Source organism: Pygoscelis adeliae, unplaced genomic scaffold (genome assembly GCF_000699105.1).
Source record: "Pygoscelis adeliae isolate BGI_AS28 unplaced genomic scaffold, ASM69910v1 Scaffold46, whole genome shotgun sequence".
In the NCBI taxonomy this organism is placed as follows: Eukaryota; Metazoa; Chordata; class Aves; order Sphenisciformes; family Spheniscidae; genus Pygoscelis; species Pygoscelis adeliae.
Window position 1 is genome coordinate 1,675,017 of NW_008824931.1, and position 12,483 is coordinate 1,687,499.

A 12,483-nucleotide genomic window follows, 5' to 3' on the forward strand; every position below is an offset into this window, starting at 1 on the left:
GAAAAGGCCTTGACTCTGTGTCAGCACTGCTCAGCAGTAACTAAAACATCCCTGTGTTATCAACCCTGTTTTCAGCACCAATCCAAAACACAGCCCCATACTCGCTACTATAAAAAAAATCAACTCTGTCCCAGCCAAAACCAGCTCAAGAACGTATTAAATTGGAAAACTCATCTGCAGCAGCACATGTATGAGACCAGTGCAAGAGTTTAAAATGGAGCCTTTTCCACCACGTGAATCAATAGTACGCTCCTTCTTTCCTGGAGGATGTCCTCATGTCCTTGTGGGCTTGACTTTGCTCAGAGCAGTGCCACAAGAACAGCCAGGTGACCTGCAGGAACACACACCTCCAAAATTGTAGATCCCACAGCATGTTTTTTAACACGTGCTAAGGCTGGTTCGTGATAGCCAACCCTTTGTGAAGAACACCTTGACACAGGGATGCTTGCGTCAAGCTTCCTGGTCAATGACACCATGAGGATTCGGATTCCCAGTTTCCCCTCCCTTTTTTTCCCTCTTGATTTTCTGATTTAAACACTGATCCAAAGAGTTATCCTTCTCCTCTCAACATATCTTCAGATGACAAGGCTTTTGCCAAGAAGAAGACAATAGAGCATGTGAACCTCCCACCATATGAATGGACATCATCCCAAAGACGTTCTAGGCAAAGCTAACTGTTTTTCCGCACCCTGTGAGTTCATGGATGGCTGCAGTGATTAACTCTGAAGCTCGATGACTTATTCAGTTGTAACCGTTGACTGATCCATTGTGTCATGTTTTCATTTCAGCGCTTGTAGATCTTGGGAGCTTTCCAGTGAGTGAGTCTGCATGTTTGCAATGTCCACTCTGCTGGTGCTTCTAAATTAGGGTTTTTGACTTTCCCTATTGCAACTTGAGGAATTTTTTTTGTCCTAGATGGCTTTCACCTGCACAGGGCTAGAGTCCTTTCCTCCAGAAATCAGCAGAGGGATCATAAACAGGCAACAACAAATAAAAAAAAAAAAAAAGGAGAAAAAATCCAATTCCTTTTAAATAAAATAAAAAAATTCCTTTTGTTTTCAGTGAGGAGATAGCCAACATAGTTTTCACCACTGGCCCAGGAAGGAAGAGGTCCTGCTGATTTCCAGTCAAATTCTGCTTGATATAATTTTTTGATGGTGGGTATTTGAAATTCCAGCCTCAGTGAAGGGAATGAAAAAGTCTCGATGGCTGTAAGGGAATCAGGTCCTTCCCATCTATGTTTCAGCACCAAGCAAGCAGAGTACAGGACTTATTTTGAGCTGTTTCCCTCAGAAAAGGTCCCGCTTTGTTGAAGGAAGTTGATACCGAGACCTCTCTGAGGAAAGGCTTACAATTCCTTTTTCCTACTGCTCATCCCTTCCCACTGTTAACCTTTACCACAGTCTTGCTGCAAATCAGTGGCATGGACACTTAGGATGGGATCTATGTAATCTAGCTGTTGCCACCTAGAAATTTAATGTCTAATTCTTGCTTTTTCCATAGTCAATAGAGATATAGGGAAGGTCACCCCCTTTTAAAAAATGTGTCTGAGGCAGATGAGATTAAATTCCCATGGGGGTATCTACCATGCTCCACTGAGTATGGAGATGACCTAGACAATTGGTTTAGGATACCCAGGTTTCAGGTAATTTCTGTTGTATGACCCCCCACCCCTGACTTACAAAGCAGGTCTCACCAAAACCATATACATATACAACAATATCATAGAAAATCGTTATTTTCCTCCCTCTGTGACTTCTGTATATATTATACTCACCCAACATTACAAACTCAGGATGATTTTTTGTTCCTCAGAGGAGATTTAACCTGGCATCTGAACTGCGTCCTACTTTTTTTCTGCCCTGACCTCCAAAATATAAATGTACCCCGGCCCTGAGGACATCCACATCTGGAGCTAGCTCTGAACTTCATGGTGGCCTCTGTAATGAAATCAAACCTCTGGATAGCAACAGCTGTGATCTCTGGAGAAAACCAGATTTGACTGTTAACTGCACAGTGCTGCTCATCTCAGCCAGAAATGAGGGTGTTAAAGCCAGCTCCTGCCTTGTGATTATTGTTTTTGGGGAAGGAAAAAAGTGGAACCCACTCTGCATTACTACCTAGTGTCTATCTGTCCTACTGCATATGTTAGGTATTATTATGTACTACCACAAAGCACAAGCTTAATAGACTATACATAACAAATACTTCTGAAAGAGCAAAGCCCATGAAATAAAGTAGCAATTGCTACACCCTTAGCTTTTGAAAATCTATGATGATAATAAACCCATCTGGTGGGTGTTTTCTCCATCACTCATAGAGTCACATCAACACATATTAAGTTGCTGGCAGAAAAGTGCTCCAATGACATTGGTTTCAGAGCGTGGAAAAGGCCATAAGAAACAGAGGAGAAGGTTTTCCACACCTGAGGAAGGTCAACACAAAGTCTGAAAGAAATCAGACTTGAATTTCTTTGCTAGGGGAGGAGAGGAAGGCTTTCAAAGAGCTGTTTGCAGTTCCTTCAGTCTCACACCTGATACATGCGTTCTTGGCACAGGTTAGAGTAGCCCTCAGGCCACGTTTCCTACAAAACCACATACCAGCTGTGTGCAGCAGGAGTGCAGTGAACACCCATCGTGCCACCTCTGCTTCCCTCTGTCTTCCTGCAGCTATCTCCCTCTTCATAAGACCAGCAAGGTTGTCTGCGGCTTTCAGGAGCTTCCTTGGGTCTGGTTGCTGTTTATTGTCTGTTCTTGTGAGACCTAAAAGAAACCTCTGTAGGTTTAGAAAGATATCATCAATCATCCTGTCTCCTGTGACTGCTTTGATTTGAAGTAGTTTGAAGAGTGATGCCTAAAAGTCATGGTGAGGGGAGGATGGAGCACGATGAAAGGGAAGAGGGCAGGAGGGGGTTGGGTTTTATATCTGTGTTTTTCAAGAGAAGCTTGAATAAAGGTGCTCCCAAAGATCCCAACAGAGATGTTCTGGACAGCCTGCAGTGCCCCAAGGGGCTGTATTACAGAGTGGCCTTTTTCTGAGGAGAACACATGAAAAGCATGTGGGAGAGAGCTTGTTTTCCACCAAGCAAAATGAAGTCCTCAGAAGAGCCACAGCACACTGGCTGAGGCAGGAAGGCCTAGAGCACTTCCTTGGTATGCAGACTTTAGCTTGACAAGAAGACTTTGTTGGGTCTGGGATGCAAGGCAATTTGGAGGAACTCCAGCCCCATCACAGAAATGCTCTCTGCCTGCCTCTGGGAGGAACATGAAGTGTGCTCCTCGGCTCTTCCCAGTGCCAGTGACCTGCTCACCCCACTGCAAGCTGGATGCAGGACCAGCCACCCACACGCAGCCACCTGGACTTGTCGGAATGAGCCTGATTTCAAGACATCTGAAACCACAGAAAGAAAATCCCCTCGCCCTCAGTGATGCCTGATCCCAAGAATATTCCTCAGGTCCTGCTGCATGTAGGTTCCTGGCTAGCAACAGAAATAACCCAGTCCCAAACACAATCCTACCACAGTGTGACACATGGATTCACTGCCTCTCCAGGCTAGGTAAGTTCTCATGCCTGAGCAAAAATATTCTGATGATGAAAAAAAAAAGGCCTTTGTGAGTGCATTTTCTAATAGCAGAGGCAGGCAAGGAATTTTGCAAATACCACTTGCTTGCCCAAACTCCAATAAAATATAAACTCTGCAGACAGGGATGGTTGACCTAGGGTAAATATTTAACTTTATCCTCCAAAGGCACATGCAGTTTTACGAGCAAGAAGATGAAAAATATAGAATAATACTCCCACACACACCTCATTTACTCTAAGGCTCCTTTGAATGGCTCTGGAAACAAAGTCGAATTGAGACAGGAGTAAATTTAAAACTGGGCATGTTGTCCCCTTTTTCAAAACCATAATAATGTACAAACATGAAGAAAAACAAATCAATATGTGCTAGAAAAGAAGGGCCCTGACTCGCCTCCCAAGAATAATGGCATTTTCTCCTTCGTAGGGTCTCCCTGAAATTTTTCTTTGAGGGTAAAGCAGGGAAAAGCAGGAAAAAAGGGCAAGAACAAGCACAGACGTTCAAGATCTTGGACGTGTGACATCCTGTCCTAGCAGGGGACTTTGCGTCTAGCTGGTGGGGGAAATGCAGGGTCAGGCTTTTCAAAACAAGCTGGGCTGATCTGAAAACAAGCTGTGTGATCTCTCACGGTGAAGCTTTGCTACCGAAGAAGCAAGGGAAACAATCAGAGGGTTTCAACCGTGGGAAACATGCTTCAACGAAGAACTTGCGAGTGCTCCAAGTAGAAGTGTCTGCTGACTTCTCCCATGGTTGTGGGTTGATAAAGCTTCTCAGTGGTGGCAGGAGGTGGGTAAGTTAGACAGCTGAGGATTTGCCTGGCATTCAAGGATTAACACACAAGCAGAGCACACCTTGATTTACCTCAGCTGTATGGAACATGCTATAAAAAGCTATGTTAGGGAGAGAAAAAGGCACGAGCAATTTCTGAACGTCGGTTGTGATTCAGTGGCTAGAAGCAGCAAGGGGAATCTCTATCCTTACACGTTTTATCCCTGATTACAGTATGTCAATGAATACTGTATCCCTGATTATGGGTGACAGTAAACTGGGATGACAGCGAACAGGCGTGGTAAAGCTTCTGCCAGGGAATGTAGGGGACCGTGCAGCTGCCCTTTGCCCACTGGCCTGAGGATGTCTTCCCATGCCTCCAGCTTGCTGCAGGAGTATGGCAGTGGCCACACCAAGGGGCTGTGGGAGCAAACACGTGGACCAAACAGGTCTTTGAAAAGTAACTGCAGCTTTAGAGATCCTCAGGGCCATGCAAAAAGAGCAGCAAAATATTGTAAGAACAGTCGTACTGGAAAGGAAGAACATAAGAATAAGCAAAGCGAGAACATGTGATATCTTCTGAGAATACTTTCCAAGTATCCAACAATCTGCAGCTCAGATGCTTCCAGGCACAGTCCTGTGGATTTAAAAGCCTTCCATGCGTTTTCCTCCAGCAATTTGTCTGCTGTTTTTTTGAACCCTGTCATCTCTTTTCCAGAGGTGTTGTTAGTCCTGTACAGAGCTCACTGCATGCTTTTGTCACCCCCTGCGCCTTTCCTGGTTCTTCTGTACCCCTTGAGACCAGAGCACAAGAGCGTGGCACGGATTGATGATAGGTGGGAACTCCTCTCTCCCCTGCCAGCTACAGCCAAGGCAGCAGAGTCAGCAGGCAGGAGCTAACGAAGGCAGCCCGTTACAACCAGAGAAGTTGTTTCCCTACTCAGTGCTGTGCTTCAGCAGTAACACTGCTACATGCACTGCTGCCAAGGTCCGTGGCCACAGATTGAAGCACAGCCAGTAGTTACAAGGCCCCCGATGGCTGTGCATGGATTAGCCAGAAAAGTAACCAGCCCGGAGCAAAGAACAATTGCTCCATGTGTGTGTGCATGTTGGTGTAACGCTGTAACAAGGGTAAAAGTGCCCAGGAGAAAGCAGGTTCTTCCATTTTTCAGACTGCTATTTTAGCACCGTGCCACTTTACCTGAGATTGTCAGATGCAGTGTTACTATAACAGCTATACTTAATCATCGGGGGTATCCAAAATAATGTTTATGTCAGTGGTCAGCATAGAGCCCTCCCTCCTCCCTGAAAAATTAAGTTTATACCTGATTGGTATAAGAATTGGAGACTGTTGAAGAAAAGAAGTACTTGGACATTTATGCCAAGACCCCAGGACCATCTAAATCTCTTTCAGGGCAGTGAGAGGCAGGTAGCTACCAGGACTGCATCTGACCTACTGCAGAAGATGGCATCCAGCCAGCGATGTGTTCTGACTTGGTTGATTCACCAAGTGGGTGTATTAACCACCTGTGTAAAGTATCAAACCACTAAAAACTTGCTACTACTCGTGTTCGCTATATCTGTGAAATACAGATTTAGGAAAGCGTTACAGCTTCTTTGCCTCTGTCCTCCGAGGCTGCCGTTCAGCCACCGACAGCAATTCCCTCCTTTGTGACAAAGGGAATTTGGCATTCAGGCCCAGGAGATGTCTAAGACCAACCCGTCTAACGAGGCTGTAGGTTTCCGAGGCTGTGAATCCTCGGATTTCTGCTCAGAGGTGATCTCAGACAGCTCCTCAGTGGAGGTTTCTCTTCAGCCAACCTGCCTATTTTTATGAAACTCACAGAAATATGCTTCCTGTGAGATCTCCACCCTTCGGTGAAATTTTGGTGAAATTGCTATCGAGAGCTATTAATGAGGGATGGAAGGATGGAGCCACGTAGAAACACATCTCCCAGTGCATGTGCCAATGTACAATTTTTTAGGAACCAGACTAAAACTTACCTTGTGTCTACTGTTATCCTGCCTCTCTGTGTGAATCACAAAGTAGTTGTCCTAATATTGGAGAAAAGGGAAATGTAGATTTGCTCTTTAATCCTGAAAAGATACATAGAAATATGTGGAAATGTGGGGGAGTTACATATACATAAGGAAAATGGTAAACACATACTCAATGCTTTCCTGGGCAATGAAATAAGAAAACAAGTTTAAGAGAAAGGGGAAACACAGAAACTCGTGTAATGAAACTGCAGGTTAGTACGAAAATAACCTCAAAATTTTGAGAAGTCCCAGCAGCGTGTTGCATTGCCACTCTCTCCCTTTCCTCCCATCGTGTTTGCATCTCGGAAAATGAGATTTTTGCTGGTGAAGTCCACAGTTTCAGATGCGTTTCTTAGCCAGACCTAGAAAAGTACATAGGTACCTAATGTTTTTCTGGGGGTTGTAATTCTCATTGATCGCAAAGCCTTTGAGAATCTGAGTTTACATTATCATCTATTGTACAATTTTCAAAGCTGTCTAGGGCACCTGCTAATGTAGGTATCTATCTGAGATAACTGCTGGCAGCTCCAAAGGCCCTCTTATTAGCATGAACTAAAGCAATTTTGGCTCCCTAATTAAGTAGTATCATTATCAAACCCAGGAGAAAAAAAAACAAATAACAACATACCCATGCAGAGTAGATTACACACTACTGTGGCTGTGTAAGAGTCCTGTCACTGCAGGTTTTGGAGTAACAGCCCTGCTGGGAATTCAGATGAGGAAAACAAGGCAGGAGGAGCATGCACTTTCCACCTGCCTTAAATCAGAGCCAAGACCTCCTGCACTGGGGAGTGCAAGTTCAGTCTCTGGCATGGTGCAGCCAAAGAGCAGGGCGGCAGCCCCAGGCTTCAGCCCCCTGATCCTGCATCGGGGCTGCTGACCCGCAGGGCACGTGTGCTTCTTGGGGGGGGGTGAAGAGGTCCTAACTCAGCCTTGTAACCCCCAGCTTGCAAAGGAGCTTTAAGAAAAATAAACAGATGCAAAGCCATCCTCCACCTCTTGCTCACATGCCACCTCTTTTCAGAGGTGAAAGAGTGGCTCTATTAGCGGCAGAGGATATGCTGAGCAGAGCCACTGCATCTTTCTGGTGGACAAGGAGAGGCAGCAGAGGCAGCAGCTGGAGCAGGCTGAAAGCTTTTTCTGAGTGCCACAGGAAGAGAAACCATTATGTGAGTGCGCTAAAAGCCTATTCATTGCTAAGGAAAGGGCTACTGAAGAATGTGGGACGCATGCCGAAAGCTGCCAGCCAGAGGAATAGGGAGATTATTAAAGCCCTTTGCAAAGACCCCCGTCTCCTTCCTTTGGCAGTGGTGATTCTGGACATGGAGTCATTTCAGACCTACCCATTGAAATCCTGTAAATAGCTGTCTGCAGGGAGGAAGAAGCTGGGTTACAGCTAGGGGGGTTTCTTCGTGTGGGAACTGTAGGTAAAACACCCATATGGCAGCCAAATACAGTTAGGAAGGAAAGCAAATGCACACTCTGGAGAAGCTTTGCTTGAATTATCAGACCTTACGTGGAGTGACTTGAACTCCTAAAAGAAGCAAATGTGGCTGTTTTCTGCATTTTCTGTGCTCCTCAGCGGGGAGCAATGCCGACCTACACTGCACCGTCTGCTCGTGTGGGGTCTGTGCACGCAGGAGGCTGGGGCTAGGGAAGCTTTTTGGTCTTCAAATGGGAGTATTTTGCCCTGAGTCAGCAGCTACCTGTTCTGACAGACAAGAGAGCTGCCTCCTGCTTTCTGTCTCCCAGTTTCTGTCTTCCTTTCCCGCCTGCTCTTCCATTTCTTTCCTTTTCCCCACCTCAGCTTTTTATCTCCTTGGAGCTGTTTGGGAAGAGTGCCTGTGAGACAAACCCTAGCCAAGGGAGACCCATCTAAAGAACAAAGTCCCTGAGAAATGCATCCTACAAGCCAGGCTATCCGCTTTGCTCTCTACAGCGATGCTGATCCCATGGATCTTTAATGAGATTGGTCTGCCCATAACTATTACTTTTTAGGACCCGATGCAGTCCCTCCCTGCAGGGCATAACCTGGTGGGAGCCCTGTAGTGGTAGGTGCTGTACAGACATGGCAGGGAAAAGTCCTACCATCAAGGGTTTCTGCAGGGTGAGAGGAGAAGTGGAGGCACGGGGTGGTAAAGCCCAAGGTTACCCAGTACGTTCAGCTCTTTGATCTGCTTTGTCCCATGCTGTCCCCTCCCTGGACCTGTACCACATATTCAGAGGCAATAGCGTAGCTCCAGGCTGGGAGCGTTGCTTTCCTGCCTCTAGGAATGGCTTGACAGGGAACCAGCACGAAGGAGGAGGTGAGGCAGCACCCTTGTGGGGTTGCGATGGTCTATTGACTACTCTTGGCTGCAAGAAGACTCCAGCATTACTGCCTTCATACCAAAGGGTTTAAAATTCATGAGTCTGGTCCCTCCAAAATCACGAGACCTTTATGGTTTAAAAAGCATGGGGTTTAAAAAGAAAAATAAGTGCATGTTCTTCATTTGCCTTTGGATCTGTAGCCCTTGGGTCATATTTTTGAGCTTTTCCCCCCAAAACCACAGTACCTATTCTGTCCTTTGGTCAGGGAACACAGAGCATCTTCCTTGTCTGCTCACTCGCAGATATTCACGAGACTTTTCAGAACCCGAAGTCTTTGAGCCCCCTAACGCTCTGTCCACCTTCATTAAATTTGGCCAACGGGTTCAAGTTATAAGGGAATCAACAGGTAGACATATACATACCCACAAATAGCACCATTAAATACACCTTGTGTCCTTAGAAGACAGGCCAGAAGTAGAGATGTAAAAGGTTTCTGCTACTTTTTTAAAGGATAAAACTAAATCTTCTCAGAGTGGAGGAGAGGAAAGACATGGAAACACTTAATGTGTTGGAAAAGCAGCCCAGGGGCTGGACCAGGAGTCTCTCTGGAAGGAAGAAAGCACATTCAATAACCAAGCTCAGCTGAAGCAAAACCATAGAAAACAAACTGCCTGCACCAGGAATTTGGGGAAAGGGCCAATACTGGGAAAGGGGGAGAAAAGAGCACAGAGAATTATTTAGTTCAAGTGAAAACAGAGCAGTACATCTGAAGAACATAACAGGGAGATGCATGTTACAACTGGATAGGATGAAAAGAATCAAAAAAGAAAGGAGAGGCAAACACAGTTTTAGAAGTAATGACAGGGAAATTAGATTTTCAGGCAGAGCTCAGACATGTCGGCTAAGTGGAGCCTTGTGAGCGCTGCATGATGCTTAATCCGAAAGGAATCCCAAATTCCTGTAACAATATCCACTTCAAGCCAGCAGATGCACTGTCTCACCCATGCCCTTGGGGCACAGAAAAATACTGGTGCTTGGAATTTGCCCTTCCCTGCATCCATCCCGAATCCTGACTTACCTGTGCAGGGGCCACAGCTCCTAACGAGGCAGGAAAGATGTTCAGCTGGGCCTGGCTAACAAAGGGGTTGGAGATCTGCCTGCAAAGCCTCATGGCATTTTCACGCCAGCATGGCCAGAAGACATGCAGCTGAGACAGGAGTGCAGGTCACTTTGATCTCCCTGGTTTCCCTCCCCAAAATTAAATGACTGGGTGCTTATCAATTCTCCTCCAGAGGACCATGTGTGCTGCCAGGGAAAGCGCAGATACCTCCAGTGCTGCAGCACAATTATGCAAGTGGTGGCTGGGTGGTACTCAGTCCCCCAATGATCTGGTGCTGAGCAGAAAGAAAGGGGAGCAGCCAGGGTACCCCAGGACCCGCACAAGGATGAGCTACGGGCACGAGCCCCACGACTGGACACTGGTCGCCCCTTGCCCCCAGCCGGAAAGAGCCAGGGAAAGGGTTCAGGGCAAATTGCGAGATCCAGCCCAAGCTGAAAACATGAAGCGGATGGGGACAGGAGGTCAGTACGGTGGGTCTTGCAAGGTAGGAAATTCCTCTGCGATAAAACACCACTGCCTCTTACTTCTGCTCAATCCAAAGTGCAGCGCGAGCAGCCGGGCACAGCCATGTCCCACCCTTGGTGGCACGCTCACCCATCTTGTTGATTCAGTTCATTCCCAGTGGGGCAGGATGGGGCAGGATTTGGCCCTTTGTCTCTCAATGTCCACATAATCTGTGGGCTTGCAAGCAGTGAACCGTAAAAAATGAAGAGTTGACGATTAAGTGCTCAAAATCTGCTAGGACTTTGTCCGGAGTGGGCTAAGCAAACAAGTACAGATGGAGTGACCTATGATCTGCACAGTTAAGGGTGTACTCTACACTGCTTCATTGGTTTTAATCATATTAATTTACGACCCAGGTTTCTTGCTTAATTAGTCAAATGAAGAATGAAAAGTGAATGCATAGAAGTAAGCCTCAACTTGTTCAGCTGGCTTATAACCTCCATTACTGAGCTGGGAGAGTTGTGTTGATTTGGTGTCTGAAGGTTTAATGTGCCTGCTCACATGGTGCAGAAAATGGTGAAGAACCAAATGCAAAGGAAGGGACTGAGTTTTTCAATAGCCCTCGACCTCAGGGCCTGTCAGTAAAGACCGAGGCAGTGACCACTGGCTGTTCTTGGAAGGACTATTTTGGGCAAAGAAGCGTGCGAGCCTTTGAGATGCTGCTGTGCACGGCACAGCATTTGCCTGCAGACCTGGAGCAAGGTTCCCACTTCATTCCCAAATGATTCCCCCAGGAACACAGGGAGATCACCGGCGCTTAGCGTCTTTCACATGAGAACATCACCAGCCAGCTCCAGCAAGTTCCGGATGCAATTTTTCTTTGCGGGACATTGACCACTGTTGATCCTGCTCATGTGGAACAAGGTGACACCATCTCTCATGTGCCTCCAGGCAAAAAAAGAGGACCGCAGGGAAGAGAGCTAAAAATCTTCCCTGGGTCAGCATTTTCAGATAGAAAACTGTTTTCAAGGAATGAATTCTGATGATAAGGCAGGGTTGTTTTTTCCACTTTGAAACCAATCTTTTTCTAGCTTCAGAGGGTTGTTCCCTCCATACTGTCAAATAGGAGAAGTAATCAAAAAAAATCTGTTGCAAATGCCTCAATTTTCTTTTTTCCCTCCCCTCTTTTTCCTTCTGCTGCTTTTAATTTTTGGTCCAGCTCTATTATTGGATAATTGCATTGGCAAATCGCATTTAAGCAGTTTTAGCAAGATTGGGAGCAATTCAGAGCAATTGGGCTGAAAATGCACGGAATCTGGTAGAAGTATTTCACAAGAGGCTGAACCAAATAAATAAGAAGGGATGTGTCAGTTTGTGTGAGGGTACATGCACACACTTAGGGTACACAGCTCTGACTCTTGAAACAGGGAAATACTGTATACAGGACCCCAAGCCCTTCCCCAGGACCTGGACTCTATGGAAAGCAATTCTGACTGGCAGTGGGAGAACTCCTAAATATATGACTAGATTTTCATTAACACCGGATAAACCAATTCCAAAAGTGAAAAACCCACAAATATCTTAGGAGCTTCTCTTGTCATCATATCAGAAGCCTCACTTGCAAATACAGCTTTTATTTATAAATACATCTGGTGAAATTCAAGTTTCTAATAATTAAACTGTTGCACCCAGGTGTGTAACTGTACTCTTGGCTCTCTTTTAGCCAACAGGAATGCACCAATTCCCCTTTAGCCTTGTGCATATTAAAAAATAATTTCCTGGGAGCTTAAAGCCCACCATTTGTGAAGCAGGTATCCAACATGAAGGGGACATGGGACAGTTTTATCCAGCCTCTTGTTGCTGGCTCCTTCCTTAGCCCTCCCTGAGGCTGGTTACCGCATGTAGAGTTTCCTCCTCCAGATCTCAGACAGACGGGAAGGTTGGTGGGAAATGCTGCAGATTTTGGTGAAGGGTTTCTGGACAAAGCCAGAGGTCCACCAGCCACATGGAGAGCTGTGATGGAGCCCCGTACACGTCGCACATGGTTGTGCTGCTTGTCAGACCCCCCATGGCACAAAAGCAGGAGGGGTTGTTTCACCTTCCTAACACTGTGCTTTAGTCCTGGCAAGGAAATTAAATCACCTCATTTTCTGCTCCCAGGGAAGGGTTAACCGAGGAGAAGGCAGGAATTGTCTGTCAAACGCCCACTAGCAACATCTCT